Source organism: Podarcis muralis, chromosome 2, assembly GCF_964188315.1.
Source record: "Podarcis muralis chromosome 2, rPodMur119.hap1.1, whole genome shotgun sequence".
NCBI lineage: Eukaryota > Metazoa > Chordata > Lepidosauria > Squamata > Lacertidae > Podarcis > Podarcis muralis.
The window spans coordinates 94,628,113-94,636,393 of NC_135656.1; positions in this window are offsets into that span (position 1 = coordinate 94,628,113).

Sequence of the window (8,281 nt, forward strand, 5' to 3'; positions counted from 1 at the left end):
ACACTTCCGGGTCACGTGGCCAGCATGACATTGCTGCTCTGGCGAGCCAGAGCCGCACACGGAAACGCTGTTTACCTTCCCGCTGGTAAGCGGTCCCTATTTATCTACTTGCACCCGGGAGTGCTTTCGAACTGCTAGGTTGGCAGGCGCTGGGACCGAACAACGGGAGCGCACCCCACCGCAGGGATTCGAACCGCCGACCTTTCGATCGGCAAGCCCTAGGCGCTGAGGTTTTACCCACAGCGCCACCCGCGTCCCTTTGTTGTAATATATCCTAGTAAATGTTATGTATAAACCAAATTTGTGGATTTTCTATTTCTTTTGATGTTTCACCTACAGCAACCCTAACTAGCAGAAACCTTCTTTTCTAATCAGATGCCAGAGTTGGTCTGTCAACACTAATAGTTATGGACCAATGCTCAGACAAAAATAGAACAGAAATAGAGTCATCTAGACTAGTGTTATTTGGCTATTTGTACAGGTCCTTAGTAGTCAATGGCAAATTGACAAAGGGCATGGATCTAGTCCAGTCTTTGCATGAAGAGCAGAAATGTTGTGTTTGTCACAAAAGTTGAATAATGTGTCCTTTCCTCCCCAGCTCTGGTAGCTTTGAGTGCAGACATCAGCATCAGCTATCGCTCACTCTTGGATGTTCACGTTGACTCTTACCTGGAGGGGGACTTCTCCAAGATAAGAAGTCACTGAACACAACTGTTAACAGTTTTTCTTCTCTTGTCACTGTTTTTAATGCTGTCTCCCACATCTATGAACTGTATACAGAAACATGGAATATAATGATAGAAGATGCAATGGTGTAATGAGAAAAAAGGCTCATCTAAGCAATTTATTTACATCTCCAGCGACCATAACTTGTCCAATACAGGCAGCTTGTTGTAGCAATTCCGTCCAGGGTAAATGGAGTGCTGTGTGCACCCCGTACAATTTAGCAGCTTTAAATCTCATCCTGATGAATGCAGTTGTAGCAATTCATTTTGTATTGACCATAGGTTGCAACAGAAACAAAGTGATACATGTGTATCATGTATTAGCACTGACTAGGAGAAAAATAAGATATACTATTAGCAGAATTAAGACGCAGGCTGCCTTGGAAATGAAATATAGTTAATAGATACATGGGGGAAATGGATGGTTCGATCTGGGTCAGCGGTTTTCAAACTGTGAGATGAGCTTCCCCAAGGAGGTGTAAATAATGTGAGAGGAGTTAAATTAGAGCCTTTCTAATTCTCCAGTCCATCCTCATGTACTCTTTTGGGCAAGGAGATACTGGGGTGGAAAAACTGTACTGTATCTGGGTATCTCACTTCAGATAAAGACTCCTCTATAAAAAAAATATACAATAAAAATCCCTGCATGTAGAAATCTAGCTGTTGGCGAAAATGCATTCCAAGCTAGCCTTTTCTCTGACATGCTGGTCTTCTATGTGCAGGGTTACTATTTTTTTGTATAGAGGATCATCCAATAAAGCATCACTTCTGGGCTCATACATTAAAGGTGGAACACACCAGACACAGGTTTATCACCTTACTGAGAACAAGGGCATAGCAACAACCCATCACTACCAACCTGTGCCAGCTACTTGGTTGGTGCTCTGGGGCGCAGGGTCACTGGGCCAATATTACACACACACACACACACACACACACACACACGGCTTTGCTTGCCTAGAATCTCCCTCTAGGGGCATCTTTCTGTGATGTGTGTGTAGCTAGTTGCTTTTTTTTTTTTTAACACATTGGGGATGGGGAATCTGTGGCTCTCTAGATATTCTTGGATTACAACTCACAACCCCTGACCGTTGGTCATGTTTTCTGGAATTTAGAAGTCCAACAACAGCTGGATAGCTCAGCTGGTTAGAGCATGGTGCTGGCAACGCCAAGGTTGCAAGTTTGATCCCAGCTACCTATACCTACCTATACGTATACCCTATACCTATGGGGACGCGGGTGGCGCTGTGGGTAAAAGCCTCAGCGCCTAGGGCTTGCCGATCGAAAGGTCGGCGGTTCGAATCTCCGCGGCGGGGTGCGCTCCCGTTGCTCGGTCCCAGCGCCTGCCAACCTAGCAGTTCGAAAGCACCCCCAGGTGCAAGTAGATAAATAGCGACCGCTTACTGGCGGGAAGGTAAACGGTGTTTCTGTGTGCTTCGCTCGCTCGCCAGATGCAGCTTTGTCACGCTGGCCACGTGACCCGGAAGTGTCTCTGGACAGCGCTGGCCCCCGGCCTCTTAAGTGAGATGGGCGCACAACCCTAGAGTCTGTCAAGACTGGCCCATAAGGGCAGGGGTACCTTTACCTTTACCTTACCTATACCTGCAGTGCAGGGAGTTGCTGGATCCCTTCCATGATCCATGAACTTCTGGAGGGCCACAAGTTAAGTTCCCCATCTCCGACTACTCTGAAGTCACAATAGCAAATGTGAGCATAGGTGCTCTCCTCCATCTAGCTATCCTACAAAACCGGGAATTCTGCTCTTCCCCATGTTGTTCCTCCCCCCCCCCCCCCCCATTCCAAGATACACATTCCTCTGCTCAATATCTTTCCTTTCTCAGCACAACTGTGCAAGCTGCTTGCCCAACTCATCCAAATTTAGAGTGTGCATCTTGCAGTTCCGACAACAAAAACATTGAATATGGTTTGAATGCTCATTTGCCCAAGGGACATGCTGTCCTTAACAAGTTATGGATATTGATAGCGCAGGCTCTGGTACTTGGGTGTTTTAAATAGGTAAATAAGTATTGATTAACATTTGTAGGCAATCTCAATGCAAGAATGTCCCACAGTTGAATGGGAGATAGCCAAGTACACTCTGCACTAGTCTCACAAGTCTGGACCTGTCTAGAGGCAACCCTATGGCGTGCTCTGTTCAGCCCTGTATCTTTGAAAAACAGTGGACAGCGAAAGGGACAGCCAGAAGGTAATGAACGAATGCCTATCCAAATAGCTGCAGGAATAAAAACAAAGGGAGGAATATTGCTTTTGGCCAAGTGTCAAGCATTCGCTCTGGCCACAGAAGTTCCACCTGCAGTTTTGAATAGGAGAACGGCTCTGTCCAGCATACTGGCTGGTGGCATCACAGCAATCAGGCATTAATTCCCCCCCATGTAAAATCTAATCTGTCTGTAGCATTGATGGGTCCCCAAGAAGGGATTAAGTGTAGAGATCACGCTTCACACTTTGCCTCCATATAACGAGGGGAATCTGTGCTACAGCCTGAAATACATGCAAGGCTTTATATTGCGAACGCATCATGCATTCTGCTTGTACGTTCTGTTCTTCTGCCCTTTCTTATGACTCGTTTGTTTACACTCTCTAGTAACCTACAAGTAAAGAACCTTGCAGGACTGAAATAAATCCTATGTCATGGTTTAGTCTTTTACTAATGAAACTGTGAATTAAAGATTGGAATAAGAAAACCCGCAGAAGGGAAGGAGGAAAGTCAATGGCTCTATGGAGCATAAAGTAAGATAGATGTAAAAAGATTTGATATATTTGTTTGTTGGTGTTTGTGTATCTAAAATGAAAACTTAATAAAAAGCATATTCAAAAACAAAACAATAAAACACTTTCATGTCTTATATTTCAGGTAACAACTAAAATCAAGAATTAGGTCCCATTTTAAAAGGGAGTATCTGGATAGGACAATTTTATGTTTGCATATACATAGGCAGCCTGATTATTGGAAGACTTAATTTTCTTTCCTAGGGAAAAAAAGAGGCTATTCAAATATGAGGTTTGCTCAAAAGTTCATTTAATTACACGGTAAGCCTAAAATTGCATATGACTTAGAAATGCACTGTAATCATCTCCTTAGGAGCTATAAAAATTTGGTGCACTTGTCAAATACAAATATACAAGACACTTAAGTAGAATGACACTGATTGCAATTCCTTACAGACATACCTTATGCAACTATACATACACAAAGCAATTAGCATTTTTTGCTTTCCATTGAAATCTGTATCGTTTTTCCACATGCAGTCATATCGCTACATAAGACCAGGGTTCTAATTGATTGATCAACCTTGGCAGAATGTTTTTTTTAAAACACCTTGAATATTTCAGTTCTGCTCAACTACTATTCTTGAGTAAATTATTTCAAATAATTTGTGGTTACAAAGTTTATGCTAGACTTCATGACTGGACTTCCCAATTCCTAAGCATATTACTCAAAAGTCCTATGGACTGTAGGGGTTATTTTTATGTAAAGCGGCACAGTTATTAAGGTGTTGTGTTTTACACCAGGGAAACTGGGAAAGCGGGAGTTTTTGCTCGGCAAACCTCCATCAACTCGCACTTGGGGATTTGGAATCCAGCGAGGTCATAGAGAGTCTAGCTGAGTATATGAAAGCAACTGGAGGAATGCCACCCAGATCAAGGTAGCTAGTTATGCACTAGCTTAATGCTAAATAACTTCTTTTGCCCTCGACAGGATCTCTTGAGCTTGAATGGCCAAACCCTTTGAGATAAGGTTTGGGCAGTTGCTGAAATCATAAGCATATTTGCAGCTTGAAAGCACAGTTAGGCACATCTAAGCTTGAAAGCAAGAACCACGCCTAACTCTGCCCAAGACACGACAGTGGCTCCAACTGAATTAAATCTGCATACATAAGGATGCTTAGGGTTGTACGTTTAATTATTTCCATCGGTAAGATTTAAAGAGTGCAAGGCTATATTATATTGTTCGCGCCACATGCTAACATGCTGGTTTGTCATTTTTTTGCACCTGGAGGTGTGCAGTGTGAATGCGTAAAGTAAGGCTATTGATCTGTCTAGCCTTGTGCCACCTATTCTGACCGGCAGTTCTTCAAGGCGTCACCTGGGATCCTTTTAATTTAACATGCGGGGAGATGACCGTGAGATATTCTGCACATAAAATATGTGCTCACCACTGAGCACTTAGCATTTTGCTGCTCACTCACTGACTGCATTTAATGCACAGTGAGCTCATCATATCATGAATGGCTCGTGGGTAGGTAGGTGGTGAATCAATCAGACTGTGGCTTCATCACAAGCCCATCCGCAACAAGGCTGGAATAGATGGCTGCATTTGCTGGAATTATTTTTAAACTGTGACCTTTTCTGGATTGGTTAGTAAGCATTCTGATGATGCCTCCTCCTTCTAAATCACAATAGGTGGAAAACACTCTTCTGGCAATATTATTCTAGTTCAGAATATAGTAATACTACATGGAGATGAGGAAGAGGTTTATACAGTTGTACCTTGGTCCTCTAACGCCTTGTGACCCGAACATTTTGGCTCCTGAACATCGCAAACCCAGAAGTAAGTATTCCGGTTTGCAAACCTTTTTTGGAAGCTGAACGTCCGACGCAGTTTCCGATTGAGTGCAGGAAGCTCATACAGCCAATCGGACGCCGTGCCTTAGTTTTCGAATGTTTTCGGAAGTTGAACGGACTTCCGGAATGGATTCTGTTCAAGAACCAAGGTACAACTGTATATGTCCAGTATTTTATAATAAGTGAAGCACTTTTCAAAGAAATCAGCAATGAGTATGGCATAATGTTAATAAAAGTCTTTCAAAAACAAGCTATTGTTAAAAACAGAAATGTGATATAGTACCATAAATTGCAGCAAAGTATAAATTACTATGCGAAAAAGTAAACATTTATATAATTTTTTTAATATATATATAAAAAACTCCTTAAGAACTTTAGCGACTACACCCTCCCAACCCAAATAAAATGCATATGGAAAACAATTTCTTTTGCATAATTTCATTAATATTGTGCAGCATGGTTTTTAATGTTAAACCAAATCCTTCATATACCAAAGGCAGACATTGGAGAAAATATTCTTCCTTGTAAAAAACAAAAAACAAAAACAAAATACAAAACAACATTGCAGCTTCTGAAAATCTATTATGCACCAGGAATGAGAATGCTTTCTTCTGCAACAGGTGCAGGGGACTTGTTGCCAGCCAGATATTGGTGGCTCCAACTCCTATCAGCCCCAGCCAGCATTATCAATGGTCAGGGATAATGGGAGTTGTAGTCCAACGGTTTCTGGAGGGTCACACCCATCTCTGTTCCACACCCAACTCAAGCCCTTTGCTTCCTTCATTACATAACCTACCCCTTTTACTTTACCATAATCATGAAACTGGAACTCGATATTTGAATACATGAAAAGGACTTAAATGTTTGACTCTGAAAGCAGAAGGCCTATGACCAGCATTCGTTACCGAATTTCAGCAGAAGTTTCATACCTGTCCTCCTCTCCAGAGTCCGAGATCAGATTACCACACACGTTTGTCAGACTGGCCTGAATCAAATGCTAGGTTTGTGTATGTAGCAGTTACTTGTACTACACTTCTCCCTCTGTGTTGTAGACCAGGTTACCTGAAACATGGCAGGCTTCAGAATTTTCAGAACACACTGAAGGTCTTTTCAGAGCTTGAAACATGGACATGCTCTCAGGTGTCACACAGAAATCTTAAAAGATACGTAGGGTAACAGGAACCCCTTTCACAAAGAAACTGCACATATTCAGAATTTGTTCTGAAACCATACGCTACATCGGACATCTCTAAAAGACACCTGCTTAGTAACCTGAGGTTGTATTCAATGTAGCGCTATGGTGAACGTTCCATCACTGGAAGGATTTTTCATTGCATGACGGAACATCCTCTACCCAAATCTGTTCTGAAGGGTTCTTCAACCTTCAGGAGAAGGTTTGGGGTGGGCACAGAGTATGCATGGGGGTGGCTGAGGGGGGAATTACAGCAGACATTCTGCCAGTTCTTCAAATTCTACAGGTGGAACAGTACAATCCCATTTCTGTCAAAGGCAGCATTCTGCGTTTTCACTCAAGAATGGGGCTGTTTTGCACTGCAAGCCTTCTGCTTCCTAAGTACAGCTGTATTCACCTGTTGCCAAGAAGGTGAGGCACAATCTGTCACAGACATAAGCGTGCTGAAGCCCATCGAGATTAATGAATGTAGGAACACTTAACTCTGTGTTGCGTCATGACCAAAGAGTCCCATGCCACCTTAACAACTAGCTAATCAGACTTCCCATTTGGTCCTTTATATACAATCTTACCTACATGTGGCAAGGAAACAGTGCCTGCTATTCTCATTAGTGGTGTAAACACTGGCAGAGAGAAAGTAAGTTATTATTTCTCCCACGGGAGGTAATAAATACTATGAAATGATAAAAGATGGTGCTGGAACAACACTGCTACTTATTATAACAGTGTCGTATATTGCAATATCAACACTGTTCATTTATTTACCACTGTTGGTGCTGTAGTCATGGAAATGCTCCTCTTTGCACCATTGAAGTTTGCATCCGCTAGTGAAGGTGGTTGAGCCAGAGACTTACCAATGCCGGTGATGCTTTAAACAAAATGGCTGCATATGTGTGACCCTGAAAATGGCTTGCTCACCTTCTCCAGGTCTGAATGAGCCTTGAGATGTGCACAGGCAGTGCGGCAATGCAGACTGACTAGCTGTACTGCACTGTGCCACTGCAGCAACTTCCACATGGACAACACTTTGTATAGATGAATCTATTCTACTGCCTTTTTATTCTACCATTTGTTCTCATTTGTTACCCACGCACAGGAACTTCCTACACAGGATCCCCTGTGTGCAAGAAAGAACAGTGGAGCAGCTCCTTATTTATTTTGTGTAGCAGAAGTCATTAACAGTTTTCTGTGCATGGGAGACGGCTGCTGAATCAGAGTGCTTGTATCCAAAACCAATGAGGCACTATAAATTTATACAGTACTGGTATCCATAATATACTTTTGAGGACAAATGTGTCTGTGGGGGAGTGGGGTCTTGGGCATGGCAAAAGCAACCAAAAGCAGGTGGTCTTGGCCTCTCTAAACTTGGTGCCATAGCAATTAGTAGGCATTTGCTATTAGCAGCAGAAAAACAGATCAAAGTCCTCAGGCCTAGACAAGTATGAAATCTACTTACAGCTTACTTTAAAAAACCCAAAAGGCAAAACCATCAGCCTGTTTCAAGATCTGTTACTAACCTAACATCTCTTCCACTCTACCCCTAATTTTTGTACAGTTCATAAACTGCCCCTTATACAGCCACACTGAATATCAAATGCACAGGAGTTGAGCAAGGGTTTTATGCATCTTCAATTCACCCATTGGGGCTTGCAGAGAAGATGTTCCAAGTGGCTTGTGACCTCTAACTACAATCTACCAAGTGCACTTCTGCAGCAGCAAGTTCCCCTGTTGCTGTAGAGAAGATAGATAGCTCAGTCTCAAATATAACAGTGCAATG